Source organism: Cervus canadensis, chromosome 13, assembly GCF_019320065.1.
Source record: "Cervus canadensis isolate Bull #8, Minnesota chromosome 13, ASM1932006v1, whole genome shotgun sequence".
In the NCBI taxonomy this organism is placed as follows: Eukaryota; Metazoa; Chordata; class Mammalia; order Artiodactyla; family Cervidae; genus Cervus; species Cervus canadensis.
This window is the reverse complement of record NC_057398.1, coordinates 37,636,972-37,654,840: the sequence shown is the minus strand read 5'-3', so window position 1 is coordinate 37,654,840 and position 17,869 is coordinate 37,636,972.

Sequence of the window (17,869 nt, the reverse complement as noted above, 5' to 3'; positions counted from 1 at the left end):
CCGGCAAGGAAGTCTTGATTATTTATTTCTTGAATATGGCAGCTTCGGCTCACTCACTTTGTCCAACACACACCTAAGTTCTGGGTGGTTTTAGCCTCCATGTGGATGATCCCTCTAACTCCTGGTCTGCGAGTCCTTGACCTTCTTGCCTCCCACCATCTTGTCCTTCACCCAACCTCAGCCTCTGGTGCCCAGGGTCCCCCCAGACTTTGTCATCCTCAATAGCTGCACCCCTCCCTAATTTCTGTTTCAGAGACCACACCCATCTTTCCAGCTCCCTCCTGTGGACCTTGCGTGAGACCTGGTCCTCTGTTTTCATCACCCTTCATCCTTTGATCCTTGATGTCTCTCTCCCACCTCCTGTAGCTTAACCATCCAGTGTTCTAACCATCCCTTATGCACACTCCCAGTTCCTCCTCTCTGCCACTCACTCAGAAAAATGACAACAGAGGTTAAAGTGACTGAAGGAAACCTTACAACTGCACTGGTGGCCTTGCTCAGAAAGTACCACCTTCAGTCTCAAGCGGGGCCCCCAAGGCTGCTGGAGAATCAAACTCTAGTCCCCTCCTCCTAGCCCTCCCAGATGCTAACTCACGCTTTCTCTGACGTCCTCAGGCCTCTGCCACCTCTTCTCCACTCACCCCCTACAGCAGAACTTGTTCCTATTTTACCCATCAAATAGGGACATCAGAAGAGAAATGCTGGCACCTCCTAGCAGTCCAGAGGCTAAGGAGCCATGCTCCCAATGCAGGGGGCCTGGGTTCAGTCCCTGGTCAGGGAACTAGATCCCACCTAAAGGTCCTGATGCTGGGAAAGATTGAAGGCAAAGGAGAATGAGAGGTTGGATTGAGCGAGGATGAGCAGAGGATGAGATGGTTGGATGGCATCACCGACTCAATGGACATGAATTTTGAGTCAACTCCAGGGGACAGTGGAGGACGGAGGAACCTGGCTGATGCAATCCATGGGGTCACACAGCGACAGGCATGACTTAGTGGCTGAACAACAACAAAAGTTGCAACTAAAGATCCCGCGTGCTGCAACTAAGACACAGTGCAGCCAACTAATAAATAAACAAAAATAAATATATATATCAAAAAAGAGAGATGCTGTTAAGTGTCCCCACTTGCCCCCTTTGTATCCATAGTCTCTCCCAGCCCCTCCGCCATCCTGTGTGGTCCCCCCACCTGCCTGACCCTCCTCTGTGCTCCATCCTGTCTGCCCTGCCCAAAGCCAGCACACGGGGCCACCACCGGCCTCTGAGGTCCCATTCTGTGACTCAGAAAGAGCACCTTCGATCTCCATAGCCTCACAGCTGATTCAGCCCCCCACCCCACCAGGACACAGAGCTAGCGGGGGCAGGATGCAGGCTATGCTGTGTCAGGGCCTTGTCCCCACTCCCTAAGTCACTTCCCCCATCATCAACACTTCCCCTTTCTTGACTGATTCATTCCCATCAGCACTTAAACGGTGGTTATTTTTTTCCATCTTTAAAAACAAAAACACCAAACAACAGCAACATTCTCCTTTTGAGCCTCCAGGAAGGACCCAGGCCATGTCTCCCCTTCTCATCACCCCCAAATCCCCGTTCCTTCCCCACCTTCACCTCTGCTGACCTCACTGCACTTGGGCTCCCCTCACCCCAAAGCTCCTTTCCTCTAGGTGACCTCTGAGGTGCTACACCCCTGGCCAGTTCTCAGCCCCCAGCTTGCAGGATCTTAGCTCCCTGTTGTTGTTCAGTCGCTAAGTCATGTCCAACTCTTTGCCCCATGGACTGCAACATGCCAGGCTTCCCTGTCCATCACCAGCTCCCAGAGCTTGCTCAAACTCATGTCTATCAAGTCAGTGATGCCATCCAACCATCTCATCCTCTGTCGTCCCCTTCTCCTCCTGTCTTCAATCTTTCCCAGCATCAGGGTCTTTTCCAATGAGTCAGTTCTTCGCATCAGGTGGCCAAAGTGTTGGAGTTTCAGCTTCAGCATCAGTCCTTCCAATGAATATTCAGGACTGATTTCCTTTAGGATGGACTGGTTGGATCTCCTTGCTGTCCAAGGGACTCTCAGAGTCTTTTCCACCATTGCAGTTCGAAGGCATCAATTCTTCAGTGCTCTCCCTTTTTTATTGCCCAACTCTCATATCCTTACATGACTACTGAAAAAACCATTGCTTTAACTATATGGACCTTTGTTGACAAAGTAATGCCTCTGCTTTTTAATAGGCTGTCTAGGTTTGTCATAGCTTTCCTTCCAAGGAGCATCAAACCCAGTGAAAGTGTGGAGTTCTAACCACCAGACCGCCAGGGAATTCCCAGCCCTCTGTTTTCTGGAGGCAGGACACTGATTATTCGGTCTCCTCAGAGTCCCTGTCTCCCTGATTCCAGGTTGCCCCCTCTCAGTTTCCCTCCCTCCCTCCTGCCTGTTTTCCAGTCTCTTCTGCTGGTTCCTCCTCCTCTCCATGTTCAATCCCAGCCCACACCCCCACTTCCCTGATGCTCACACCCCAGGTGACCTCAGCCTCGGACATTTCTCACCCAGACTCCCATCCTGCTCTTCTTCCCGAAGGATGGCTCCATCAGGACATCCTGACTCCTCACCTCACATGCAATCCATCAGCTAACCCCATCTGTCCTACCTTCCAAAGACACCCAGAATCTGCCGCTGCTCCCCGCCTCCATTCTCACCTCCCTGGGTTGAGTCACCCTCCCTTCTTGCCTCCTAACTGGTCTCCCCTCCTCTGCCCTTGTCCCCACACCCAGAGCCTCCTTCCCATGGAGGGCAGAGTGACCTGTGAACACTGAGATCCAAGTCTGCCCTGATTCAACTCAAAGACTGCCAAAGTTTCCCCAACCCACTCAGTCCTCAACCAAGGCTTCGAAGCCCTACCGTAGGGACCTTGTTTATTATGTGCAAAGTGACGATGGAACACAGTCCCGCTCTCTGGTTATGTTTGTCTATGGCTGCATACGTTTACTCTCTGACCCCTGCCCTACGCTATATCTGCTCCCTACGCTTAGCTTACCCCACCTCCCCCCACCCCCACACCCTCCCCTTGTTCTCTCTGCTCTGAACACATCAGCTTCCTCCATGTTCTTCCAAAATGCTATGCATGTTCCCACCTCAAGGCCTTTGCACTTGCTGTCCCTTCTGCTTGGAACTCTCTCTCCTTCCCACCCTCCCTCATTCTTTCAAATCCTGCTCAGACTTCACAGGGAGCCCTTCCCTGACCACTCCCCCGCCCCTTTCCACAGTACCCTCCCTACTCCCTCTTTTCACCCTGCCTGATTTTTCCATGACTTTTCTCGGCCTAACAGACTGAAGAAATTGCTCTTCTCCCTTCAGTGGACTGAAGCCACCGTCTCTTCTGCTGTATTCACAGCACATAGAATAAACAGTATCTGGCACGTAGCAGGGACCTGTACATTGTGTTAAAAGGAGTGACCGGCTGGTACTCAGCATCATGCAGCCTTTAGGATGCGTCCTGTCATTTAATCTGCTCTGCAGCCCTAAGAAGTAGTTCCTTTTTATAGACATGAGTTTAAAGCCTGCCCAGCCCAAAGGTTAAAGTATAAAGTATATCAGCAGCTACAGAAGGGCTATGCCGGGGGTCCAACCCCCACAGTGCATGCTCCTAACCAGGACCACCTCGACCCTTACCTCTTTTCAAAGGAGAGTTGAGACAGCTCAATCCACAATATCCTTTCCTACCTCCAACTCCCCTGGTCCCATGCCTGGACTCACCTGCCCATCTACCTTCTCCTCACACCCCACCCTGTCGGCCCCCCACTCCGCAGGCACTCCATCCTTGGCCGGTTAAGGTGATCACAGCATCTCTTCTCTTCCCACCAGAATTGTTTTCCTGCCTTCCTGGACCTTTCCTCCCGCGCGTCTGTCTTCCTCTGGTCCACCTTTACCTTCCGTCCGCCTTCACCTTCCGTCCACCTTCACTGGAGGGGGTCTCAGGCCGGCCGGCTAACGACCCAGGTAAGTGGGTTGTGTGTTGGGAGACGTCAGAGAGCGCGCCTGCCCAGCGTTCAGCTGCTGCCTGTGGAGGGTGCACACGGCGCCTGCGTGGGAGTCCTGAGCCCGACGACTGGTGTCTGCGCCTGCGCGGGCTCGATGGCGCTGGAAGGGACGGTCCTCCGCGCTAGGGTACTGGCAAAGTAGGTGGCCTCGTGCAAACTTGTTGCACAAAGCTTTGTGAAGTGAAGTCGCTCAGTCGTGTCCGACCCTTTGCGACCCCATGGACTGTAGCCTACCATGCTCCTCCGGCCGTGGGCTTTTCCAGGCAAGAGTACTGGAGTGGGTTGCCATTTCCTTCTCCAGAGGATCTTCCCAACCCAGGGATCGAACCCGGGTCTCCCTCATTGTAGGCAGACACTTTACCATCTGAGCCACCAGGCATAAAGCCTGGGGTTCCTTCAAAACTGGCTGGAATCCACCCTACCGACTCCCCTCCACGGTGTGTCGGGGCAAGTTCGGCGCAATTTTACTTTTTACCAGGCATTTTCTCCCTGCCAAGCCTCTTTGCCTATGTGCTGTCCCCCACCCAGCCCTGCCCTGCTCTTTCCCATTTTCTCCTTTCTAAACACGGAGAGCATGGAGCGTGGAGTCAGAGGACTTGTGATCAATATTGATTCCGCTGCTGTCTGACCTTAGGCAGAAGTGTCTAACTTTTCTAAACCGCAGGCTCCTCATCTGTGAAACAGGAGTGATGAGACTTACTCGACTCTCTCACGGTTTTGATGTGAGAGTTAGCTGTTTAGCAAGGTGAGGCCAAAGAGCCTTTAAATTAAAGCAATTCTTGAAGGAGGGTGTGGTTATTACTTAAAGTCCTCTTTTATCTCTAGTAATACTTTTTGCCTTAAAGTCAAATCAATCTGGTAATTATATTTATCAGCGCTATTATTTGCCTGGTTTAACTTTTTCATCCATTTACTTTCAGCCTTCCTGTGTCTGTATATTTTAGGCATGGTTCTTAAAACACAATGTGGCTGGAATTTTTTTAAAAGTCGTTTACAAATGTATGACTCTATATTAACCATCTTATTTGGTGCTTGCTAATGGTCACATTTCATGGTTTTGTAATTTATTTTTAAAATTTTGTTTATTTACTTGGCTGTGCTGGGTCTTGGTTGCGGCACATGGGATCTTTGATCTTTCTTGAGGTATGCAGAATCTTTGGCTGCGACATGCGAACTCTTAGTTGCAGCATGTGGCCTCTAGTTCCCTGACCAGGATTCAAACCTGGGCCCCCTGCATTGGGAGCAAGGAATCAGCCACTGGACCACCAGGGACTCTCCATTTCTTGCCTTTTTCCTCATATTTTCCCCCACCACTGTTTTAGAAATTACACATTTTTTCTTCTTCAGTGCTTCTCCAAAACATTTAAATATGTGTATTTATTTAACAAAGTCTAAAGTTAATCCAGTATTTACCTTCCCTTCAGACCCCAAATGGACTTGGTAACTCTGTGCCTAGTCCGCTCCTCCTGACATATAGTATTATTGTCTTGAACACTAAACCACATGTTTACTATTAATATTTCCTTCATGGGTGTCAGATCTACCTTATGGAAAAATTTCCTTCTTCCACAAAAAGGTTCTTTAGACGCCTCTGTAAGGAATGTCTCTTGGTGATCATCTCCACTGGCGTTCCTCTGAATATGTATTTCATTCTGACAGATACCTCACTAGACATCAACTGACAGTATAATTTTATGAAAGAAAAAATGTTGCTGCCATATCAGTAAACAGGATGCTGCAGTTTTCAAGCTACCACATAAGAGTGGCCCCTGAGGTGTCCCCTGAGGACACTCAGAATGAGAAAGCACAGGAGACTGGCCCCAGGTAACTGAGATGCATATCAAAGGAATGACATCAAGGAGCCCAGACTTTTGCATCTTTGCATACCTAGAAAATTGCTACATGCATCTACCTGAAACATCTGGTTTTCTTTAATTAACCTTTTGATGTTCTGATTAGCTGGTCTTTGTTGCAAAAACTCCTATATACCTTGGTTTCCCCCTTACTTACCTCTTTGGAGCTGTTTTCCAGAGCTTTCTGAGAGGCTGTGTCCCTGGCTCAAGTCCTCAGTTTTGTCCACCAAATAAAACATAATTTTCCACCTTTAGGCTGTGCATTTTTTTCAGTTGACCATTGTCATTCCTTTTTAGGACAATATCTTTTCTATCTAACTGCTTTTGGGATCTTAATGTTTGTCCTTGATGTTCTGCTGTTTTCATTCATCCATTCATTCCATAATTTTTTTTTTTTTTTTAACTGGCCTCACTGGGTCTTTGTTGCTGTGCACAGGCTTTCTCTAGTTGCAGTGAGCAGGGCTGCTCTCTTGTTGGAGAGCATGGACTCTAGGGCACCAGCTTAGTAGTTATGATACATGGGCTTAGTTGCCCTGGCAGCATGTGGGATGTTCCCAGACCAGGGATCAAACCGGTGTCCTTGCATTGCAAGATAGATTCTTAACCACTGGACCACCAGGGAAGCCCCCATTCCATAACTTTTATAAAGGACTTACTGGGAGCCAGCACTGTTCTTGGTGCTGAAGATACATCCGTGAGTGAACGAAGTTCCATTATGTTGATAAACGTGGATTTCCTCTTACTAATTCTGTTTGGAGATTGTTTGGCTCTCTGGATCTTGGGTTTGGTGTCTTTCCATTTTGGAAAACTCCCCACTGTTGTTTCTTTGGATGTTACTCCTCTCTCCTACTGTCTCCCTCAGAAGCTCTGACGTTATTTTTATTGGACCTTCTGACTCTATCTTTTGTTTAACTTCTGTTTTCTGCAGTGTCCTTCATCTCTAATCTTCAAGGCTACTGATTCTTTTCTCTGGTGAATCTCTTCTATGAATTAACCTATCCATTGAATTTTTAACTTCAGTCACTTTGTTTTTCATAGGTAGAAGTTATATTTCTTTCCAATTTTTTATTTGGCCATGGCATGCAGCATGTCATTCAAGATCTTAGTTCCCCAGCAATGGAACACATGCCCCCTGAATTGGGAGCCCAGAGTCTTAAACACTGGACCATCAGTGAAAGTGTTAGTTGCTCAGTCGTGTCCAAGCAACTCCATGCAGACTTCATGGACTGTAGCCTGCCAGGCTCCTCTGTCCATGGAATTCTCTAGGCAAGAATACTGGAGTGGGTTGCCATTCCCTTCTCCAGGGGATCTTCCTGACCTAGGGATGGAACCCAGGTCTCCCTCACTGCAGGTAGATTCTTTATCATCTAAGCCACCAGAGAAGCCCCTGGACCACCAGAGAAATCCCCTGTTTCTTTCCTTTTAAATTCTATCTGGCATCCCATTTTGTACAGTCACAATCTGGCTCTAAAATCAAGAAGTTTCCATGTGCTCTTGTCTGAGTCTCCTCTTCCTGGGCTGTGTCCCCAGTTGTGGAACAAGGAGGATCCAGGGGACCAGCTTTCATATTGTGCTCAGAGGCCCTACCTTAGTGTGGCACTGATGATGAGAGCCTGGGATGTGCTCTGTCAGACTAGCTCTATTCCATATACTAGATAAGATTTCTTTTGAACAAAGCATTTGAAATAAAAGAGACTTTTCAAACTGCTGGGTTAGGGGAGCTCTAAGCTCTCTTCAAGTTCAAATCTATGATTCTGAGTTTAGATCTCTGATATAATGTTTTAGTCACCCAGAACCAGACATTCCAGAGTGCAAAATCAAGTGGGCCTTAAGAAGCACTGCTGTTAATAAAGCTAGTGGATTTGATGAAAATTCCAGCAGAACTATTCAAATCCCTAAAGGAGGATGCCATCAAGGTTTTGCATTCACTATGTCAGCAAATCTGGAAGACCCAGCAGTGGCCGAAGGACTGGAAAAGGTCAGTCCTCATCCTAATTCCCAAAAAGGGCAGTATCAAAGAATGTACTAACCATTCAGCAATTGCACTCATCTCCCATGCTAGTAAGGTCATGCTTAAAATCTTGCACGCTAAGCTTCAGCTTTTTGCAAACCAAGAACTTCCAAATGTCCAAGCTGGTTTAGAAAAGGAAGAGGAACTACAGGTCAAATTGCTAACATTCACTGGATTATAGAGAAAGCAAGGGAATTTCAGAAAAACATCTATCTCTGTTTCATTAACTACACTAAAGCCTTTGACTGTGTGGACCATGACAAACTGTGGAAAGCTCTTAGAGAGATGGGAATACCAGACCATCTTACCTGTCTCCTGAGAAACCTGTATGCAGGTCAAGAAGCAACAGTTAGAACCCTGTATGGAACAACTGATTGGTTCAAGATCGAGAAAGGAATACAAGAGGGTTGTCTGCTGTCATCCTGTTTGTTTAACCTATACGCTGAGCACATCATGAGAAATACCAGGCTGGATGAGTAATCAGGAATCAAGATAGTGCCTCTTCTTGGGCTCCAAAGTCACTGCGGATGATGACTGCAGCCATGAAATCAGGAGACGATTGCTTCTTGGCAGGAAAGCGATGACAAACCTAGGCAGTGTGTTGAAAAGCAGAGACATTACTCTGCCGGACAAAGGTCCATACAGTCAAGGCTATGGTCTTCCCAGTGGTCAATACAGTTGTGACAGCTGAGCCATAAAGAAGGCAGAATGCCCAAGAATTGATGTCTTTGAACTGTGGTGCTGGAGAAGACTCCTGAAAGTCCCTTCAACAGCAGGGAGATCAAACCGGTCATCTGAAGGGAGAGCAACCCTGAATATTCACTGGAAGGACTGATGCTGAAGCTGAAGCTCCAGTATTTTGGTCATCTGATGCACCCAGATGACTCACTGGAAGAGTCCCTGTTACTGGAAAAGATTGAGGGCAGAAGGAGAAGAGGGCATCAGAGGATAAGATGGCCAGACAGCATCAGCGATGAAATGAACATGGACTTAGGCAAACTCCATGAGATGGTGAGGGACAAGGAGGGGTGTGCTGCAGTCCATGGGTTGCAAAGACACCACTCGGTGACTGAACAACAATAATGTTTTATAAAACCTGTTGACCTCTGTTTCCTGACAGTTTTTTCAATTTTTTGAAAATTTGTAGAATGCACTCAATAAATGTTTATGGAATTAATAATAAATGGGTAGATAAATGAGTGGTCAGACTGGTGATGGGGTCCAGGACATGCTATCCCCAAATATGGCACCTTGGCAGATCGAATATTTTAAGCTTTGTTGTTGTTCAGTCACTAAGTCTGCAACCCCATGGACTGCAGCACTCTCTGTTCCTCACTGTCTTCTGGAGTTTGTTCAGATTCATGTCCATTGAGTCAATGATGCTATCAAACTATCTCATCTTCTGTTGCCCCCTTCTCCTTTTGCCTTCAATCTTTTCCAGCATCAGGTCTTTTCCAGTAGTCAGCTTTTCCCATCAGGAGGCCAAACTATTGGAGCTTCAGCATCAGTCCTTCCAGTAAATATTCAGGGTTGATTTCCTTTAGGATTGACTGGTTTGACCTCCTTGCTGTCCAAGAGACCCTCAAGAGACTTCTCCAGCACCACAATTCGAAAGCATCAATTCTTTGATGCTCAGCCATCTTTATGGTCCAACTCTCACATCTCTACATGACTTACTGGAAAAACCATAGCTTTGACTAAACAGACCTTTGTCAACAAAGTGATGTCTCTGCTTCTCAATACGCTGTCTAGGTTTGTAGTAGTTTTCCTTCCAAGGAGCAAGCGTCTTTTAATTTCAAGGGGATTTTAAGCTACAGGAGTTTTTGAGAAAACAGCAGAAGCAGGAAGGTCACTCTGACCTTTCCCCAACCCTCCTGCTCTTCTTCCCTGAAACAGGTCATGAGACACCCACATGCAAGGTACCCTTGCTGTTCCAGGAGAAAAGAGGACATTTATCACCAGAGACAGGGGATTCTGATCAAGAAATCTGTATGAACAAACCCTTATCTGTTAAACCCTTATCAGCTGTTAAACCTTTATCTTTCTAGTTACTTCTTTACTATTTACAACCCCAGGTTCCCAAACCTTTGTCTTGTTAATGCTTCACAGATTTCTTGTTTCTCTTGTCTAAAAGCTTCCTACTCCAGCCACTTCTTTGGGTCTCCATTCTCTTGCATACATAAAAGTTCGAAAAAGCTTATATGCTTTTCTCCTGTTAATCTCTGTCATTTTAGGAAATTCCCTGGTGGTCCAGTGGTTAGGACTCTGAGCTTTCTTTGCCAAGAGTGTGGGTTCAATTCCTGGTTGGGGAACTAAGATCCTGCAAGCCAAAAAAAAATTACTAATCTCTGTCAGTTTAATTTCAGACCTATCCAGAGGCCCGGGGAGGATTGAGAAAAAGTTTCGTTCCTAAATTGGTCATCCCTCCCTCTGAAAAATTAATGCACATTTATCTAACTGAGATGTCCCATTTATCTAACTGAGGCTCAGTGAAGTCTAGGGACCATCCAGTCTCTTACAGCCCCAGTCACAGGCAGCAGTTGGGATTAAAACGAAGACTCACTGGCTCCAGAGCTGGTTTGGAGACTCCGAGGATAGGCCTGTTAGGTAGTTAGAATAGGGAAAAGGAGTCCAAAATGGCGGTGGCTAAAAGACAAGGAAGGGAAAAGCCCGCGAAAATAGAACAGAGGAAGGTCAAAGGAAGGTCCAAGGGCCAGAGTGAGAACTTCAGGTAGAACAGCATTCCTGGCCAAGCCCAATTTGCATAGGGCAGGCCCAGGGGGAAGAAAAAAAAAAACATATAAAAAGAGGAGCCAAAGGGCTCTCTCTCTCTCTCCCATGCTTGCGTACCCTCTTTCTCTCTCTACTCCCCACCTCCCCACCACCCCGCATGCTGGCACGCTCCTCCACTCTTGAAGAAGGAGTTCATAGGGCCAGGACTTCATCTCAGGCCTATCTGTGCTGATCATGCTCGGCTGCCTCTCCAGTGGACTCTGAACTCTCTGCTTAGTGCCTGTGGGAACGATAATGGAAGGATAAGACCCCCTCCGGACAGGGGAATCTTGAAGATCACATCCAGGTTACTCATTGCCTAAGAGGAAACAGACCGTAATCACCCCTGTCTCCGGACAGGTCATAAACATTTTCCGTATCTATCAGGATGTAACCACAGGCTTATCGATTATTAACTGGTTGGAACGTGACCACAAGCTTATTGATTATTAACTGTTTGGAATGTAACTGCGGGCTTATTGATTATTGACTGTTTGAACACATAACACATGAATGATGGGGTTACTGTAGTTGTATTTACCCTACCTTTGTTTATGTAAGTCTCAAGGGAATTGGGGTGGTGGGTTTGGACACGTACACGTGGGGTATAAAAGATTTTCACAAATGCTGGTCGGGGTCCTTGGCTAAGAGGAGACTCTGCCTTGGACCCACCGGTGTAATAAACTGTACTCCACTATCTGCACTGTCCTTCTGAGTGAGTTTGTTTCCCAGAAAGCATGGCTATAACACTCTCTTCTCTTTTTCGAGGATGGATTCTCCTACTATCTTCTAAATAAAATAGAGCTGTAACACTGATTTGTCTAAGAGCTATAACATGGTCTGTCCAAGACCCAACAGCTGTGACATGACGAGGGCTTTAATGTCCGTCACTCCAAATCTTTGTTGTGACAAGACAAAGAACCGAGGAGCATACACTCGCCTGACAGGCCTGATGCAAAGGAAGGATAGTGTTTCCTGCTCTGGTCCAGTTTTGACAATAGGAAAAGACACCGGCCCTCTCAGGGCATTTTCTCTGGTTCCTAAATCTGGAAGATTCAGTTTAGTGAAGACAAAAAATAGAGGATTTGTAGACAAGATAGGTGGCTTGAGTTCTCACCAGCAGGGAACCAAAGGCAAGAGGAATTTGCTCCCTGTGGCTGACAGTTTCTAGAATGTCAGACAACACTATAGACAAAAAGAGCGACTCTCGGGCTTCTCTGGTGGTCTAGTGGTTAAGAATCTGCCTGCCAATGCAGGGCACATGGGCTTGGTCTCTGGTTCAGGAAGATCCCACATACTGTGGGGCATCTAAGCCCATGTGCCACAACTGAGCCTGCGCCCTAGAGTCGGTGCTCAGCCACAAGAGAAGCCACCGCAATGAGAAGTTTGCACACCGCAATGAAGAGTAGCACCGGTTCCCTGCAACTAGATAAAGCCCATGCGCAGCAACAAAGACCCAGTGCAGTCAAAAATAAATAAGTTAAAAATATATAGTCTCTTTCCAAATCCCTATAGAAGCTGGTTTTTTAAAAATAAGTGGGAATTCTCTGGGCGGGGAGGGCATGGGATTCAGTGGTTAAGACTCAGCACTTTCACTGTTCTCCTAGTTGGGGAACTAAATCCCACAAGCTGCAAGATGCTCAAAAAAAAAAAAAAAAAAAAGGAGTAGAAAGACCACAGTAGTGAGAATGTCTGGCTTGAAAGCCCCATTACCTCAAGCATGACCCACTGGAGACTGGGCTCTGGCCTTGTTGATGCCGAAAACTCAGCCTCTGGGCACCAGGGCCTACTCGAATCTCGGAGAGAGGTTTGGGTAAAATAGAAGAGAACAACTTTATTGCCTTGCAGGCAAAGGGGGATACAGCAGACTTCTGCCCCATAAAACTATGTGTCCCCCTTTGACTGGCAAAGCAATAAATCTATTCTTTTCTACTTCACCCAAAATTCTGTCTCCAAGATTCAGTTCGGCCCTGGTGCACAGAGGCCAAGTTTTGGGCATCATTGCCCTGAAGCTGCCCTCCTTGCCTCCTCCTGGTGAGTGGTAGCTCCAGCTGATTGAGCCGCAAACCTTGCCATGTTGATCTCCTCTTTTCTCTTTTTCTCCTATATCCAGTCCATGAGTGAAATCTGCTGCACTGCCTTCAGAACAGACCCCAGAGCTTCCAGGTTTGGAGAGGTAATCTCTGCAGTGTGGCCTTTCCACCCTGCTTGGCCTGGGACACTTCCTCACCAAGAGATGAGAGAGCCCACGCAGCCTTGCCGAGCTCATCACCTGGCACGGGAATATCTTACCCTCTTTCAGGCCAGTGTGTGCTCTTTTGTTCCATTTAAACATGCCTGTCACATGGCACCCAGCCAACCCCACTGTCCTCTTCCAAGAGGGGATAAGGTGCTTCCACTGTGCAATGAGATGGCCCAGCAAGCAAACTGCCCATCAGCTGCTGGGAGACGCCTGCTGGTCCCAGGGGACCAACACCACTTGTTGTTCACTCACTCAGTCGTGTCCGACTCTTTGTGATCTTATGGACCACAGCATGTCAGCTTCTCTGTCCTCCACTATCTCCTGAAGTTTACTCAAATTCACGTCCATTGAGTTGGTGATGCCATCCAACCATCTTGTCCTCTGTTATCCCCTTCTTCTCCTGCCTTCAGCCTTTCCCAGCATCAGGGTCTTTTCCAATGAGTCATCTCTTCACATCAGGTGACCAAAGTATTGGAACTTCAGCTTCAGCATCAATCCTTCCAATGAGTGTTCAGAACTGATTTCTTTTAGGATTGACTGATTTCTTTTAGGATTGACTTGGACTTAAGTGACTCTCAAGAGTCTTCTCCAGCACTGCAGTTCGAAAGCATCAGTTCTTTGGTGCTCAGTCTTCTTCATGGTCCAACTTTCACATTCATACATGACTACTGGAAAAACCATAGCTTTGACTATACAGACCTTATTGGCAAAGTGATGACCACTACTGATGCTGATCATGCAGTTTCTTCTCGGCATGAGCCCTGCACTGTCCATCAGTGCCTGAGTGCCTGATGTTTTCCTTGGTGCCTCCAATACCAAGTTGCCGTGGGCATGAAACCATTCACCTCAGATTGGGACTTGAACCCAGCCAAACCCCACAGACTTCCAACTAAGATCACACACTTGGTTTCAGGACTTAATGAAGCTCAGGTTCTTTGTCTCTCGGCAAAGAAGGAATTCAGCAAGAGACAAAATGATAGGCAAGAAGCAGATTTATTAACATAGGATACTTGTAAGAGATGCAGGTGGGCAGGTGAGGGAGCTCTGCCCCAGGATTAAGTAGACTACAATTTTATTGTCAAAGGAAAAGGGGAGGGGAAAAGACTACCTTCTTCCAGAAGATGTGAGGCTTACATCATGAGCTTCTCCTTTCTATCAGTCAGGAGAGTGTCTGACCTGAAGTCAAACTAGGGATTGTTCTTTTTGTTCAGTTGTTAAGTTGTGTCTGACTCTTTTTGACCCCATTGATTGCAGCAGGCCAAACTTCCCTGGCCTTCACTATTTCCCGGAGTTTGTTCAAATTCACATCCATTGAGTCTCTGATGCTCTCTAACCATCTCATCCTCTGTCATCCCCTTCTCCTCCTGCCTTCAATCTTTCCCAGTATCAGAGTCTTTTCCAATGAGTCAGGTCTTCGCATCAGGTGGCCAAAGTATTGGAGCTTCAGCATCAGTCCTTATGAATTTTCAGGGTTTATTTCCTTCAGGATTGACTGGTTTGATCTCCTTGCTGTCCAAGGGACTCTCAAGAGTCTTCTCAACCACAGTTCGAAAGCATCAATTCTTAGGCACTCAGCCTTCTTTATGGTCCAACTCTCACATCTGTACATGACTACTGGAAAAATCATAGCTTTGACTATACAGACCTTTGGTAGCAGAGTGATGTCTCTGCTTTTTAATAAGCTGTCTAGGCTTGTCATAGCTTTTCTTCCAAAAGCAAGCATCTTTTAATTTCATGGCTGCAGTGATTTTGGAGCCCAAGAAAATAAAATCTGCCACTGTTTCCATTTTTTCCCCATCTATTGGCCATGAAGTGATGAGACTGGATGTCATGATCTTGTTTTTGAATGTTCAGTTTTAAACCAGCTTTTTCACTCTCCTCTTTCATCTTCATTAAGACTCTTTAGTTCCTCTTCACTTTCTGCCATTAGAGTAGTATCATCTGCATATCTGAGGTTGTTGATATTTCTCCTGGTAGTCTTCATTCCAGCTTGTGCTTCATTCAGCCAGGCATTTTGCATATAAGTGAAATAAGCGGAGTGACAGTATAGAAACTTGATGTACTCCTTTCCCAATTTCAAACCAGTCCATTGTTCCATGTCTGGTTCTAGCTGTTGCTTCTTGACCTGCATACAGGTTTTGCAGGAGGCAGGTGGCTTGATATTCCCATCTCTTGAAGAATTTTCCACAGCTTATTGTGATCCAGTCAAAGGCTTCAGTGTAATCAACAAAGCAGAAGTTTTTCTGAAATTCTCTTGCTTTTTCTGTGATCCAACAGATGTTGGCAATTTGATCTCTGCCTCCTCTGCCTTTTCTAAATCCATTTTGAACATCTGGAAATTCTCAGTTCACATACTGTTGAAGGCTAGCTTGAAGGATTTTGAGCACTTGCTAGCATGTGAAATGAGTGCAATTGTGTGGTAGTTTGAATATTCTTTAGCATTGCCCTTGTTTGGGATTGGAATGAAAACTGACCTTTTGTAGTCCTGTGGCCATTGCTGAGTTTTCCACATTTGCTGGCATATTGAGTGCAGCACTTTCACAGCATCATCTTTCAGGATTTTAAATAGCTCAGCTGGAATTCCATCACCTCCAATAGCTTTGTTTGTAGTGATGCTTCATAAGGCCCACTTGACTTCATACTCCAGGATGTCTGGCTCTAGGCGATTGACCACACCATAATAGTTATCCAGGTCATTAAGACTTTTTTTTTTTTTGGTACTCTTCTTCTGTGTATTCTTGCCATCTCTTCTTAATCTCTTAGGATTATTATATGAAAAGAAGAGTGGTGACATTTTTCTTTCACCTAATGGCCTTGGGGCTTCCCAGGTGATGCTAGTGGTAAAGAACCTGCCTGCAGGACTAAAGCAACTTACCACACACACACACACAATGGCCTGGGGCATATCTCGTGCCTTTATTTATGACTTTATAGTTAGCAAGGCTGTAATTTCACTACCTTCCAATAGCTTTCTTGAGTGATCATTAACTTACAGTGGTCTCCCAACGTTTCCTAGGTTTTCCTATCTATAGTACCCTACTAGAACTTCTACAGCTACCTGTTGTTGTGTATGCTGTCATGTCCAACTGTTTTGTGACCCCATGGACTGTAACTCACCAGGCTCCTCTGTCCATGAGATTTCCCAGGCAAGAATACTGGAGTGGGTTGCCATTTCCCTTTCTAAGGGATCTTTCTGGCCTATTCCTGACCTGTTCTATCCCTATCAGGCAGAAGTACCTGAAGAACTCCCCTAGATTGATATAGCTGGTGCCTGGTGCTCTGCTTGGCCTGACCACTTGTCACCACCCCCACCTCTCTGTCCAACACTATCCTTCTAGAACCATAAATCAGACCATGTCCAACTCTGCCCAAAGCCCTCCAGCAGCTCCCATCTCATTCAAAGTTCTTGAAATGACCTTCTGACTGCGTCATCTGGCCCCTGCTGCCTCCCTGACCTCATTCCTTCTTCCTGTTCTCATCTGCTCCTGATATGTTCAAGGAGCACATACACTGCCAGCCTCCCACGTGCCAGGAACTGGTATAAACAAGAGAACTGGAGACCTCCCTGGTGGTAGAGTGGGTAGGAATCCACCTGCCAATGGAGGAGACACAGGTTTGACCCCTGGTCCTAGAAGATTCCACATGCCGCAACTAAGCCCATGCACCACAAGTACCAAAGCCCATGTCCCTACAGCCTGTGCTCTGCAGTTAGAGAAACCACCGCAAGAAGCAGCTTGCACTGCAACTAGAGTAACCTCCGCTCTCTGCAACTGGAGGAAACCTGTGTGCAGCAATGAAGACCCAGTGCAGCCAAAAATTTTTTTTAAAAAAGGAGGGGGGCAGAGAATTGGAAACTCTCTCCCACCCAGGGCCACAATCATGAACTTGAGACAGGTCCTTCTAGTCAACGCTTTTATGTCTTACCACATACACACCCATGAACAATATAAAGTATTTCTATGAGCTTTTAAAATTCACACTAATGCTCTCAGGTTGCATGTGCCATTCTGCAATCGGTATTTGGGGGGACTGCCATTGATAGAAATAGGTCTGGTTTATTCATCTGAACTGCTGAACAGTATTCCTTAGAATGAATGGACCGTGGCTTATTTGTCTGCCTTCGTCTGACTATGAGACTGTTTCTGGTTTTCTGCAGCTGCAGCTGCTCTGCATTCCTGGGCCCCAGAGCGTGAGTCCCTTCCTTGGAGGCCCATGTTCCTTTTTTCAGGGCTCAGGCCTCCTGACAGAGGACTCCCAGTGTCTGTTACCCTGAGGGCAGGACCTGAGTTCACCCCTGTAGCCCCAGGCCCATGCCCAGCACTGGTAGGCACTCAGCCTCTTTGGATGGATGGATACGGAAGAATGGGGTGGTGGGGGCTGTGCACCCAGCCTTGACCTCTCTGTGCCAGGGACAAGCAAGCCAGGATGGCCTGACAAAGCCCAGATGCCTGGGGCCCGGTGGTCAATACCCATCCCAATGGGGGTGGGGTAGGGTCCTGGCCATGAAACCCCTGGAACTTCTGGACAGGTGTCCCAGTTTACTCTGAGTCCAAGACACCAGGTCTGTCAGGGGGAGACCACCCCTGGACTATTGACCAACATCAGCATGGGCTTAGGTAGCAGCCCCACCAAAAACCTTTGTTGTTATTTAGGGAGCCCTCCCGAGGGTCAGGCACTGTACATTTCACCTGTGTCGTCTCTCTCTCTGGGCAGTTATCAGCCCTCTTCCAGCAGACACGGGGTCCAAAGGTTGAGACGCCCAAGGGCACACAGTCAGTGGCAGAGCAGGACTCAAACCAATACCTGAGTCACTTAACTCAGAGACATGGATGCCTGTCTGACACAATGGCAGTGCCCTTCTCTCCTGGGGCCTCGGCTAGGCCGGAGCTGAGCACCTGCAGGCCCAGCTGGTCACAAGCCCCCATTTCCTTCTGTCACAAGAAAACAAGCACCTAAGCCCTGGCACCCTA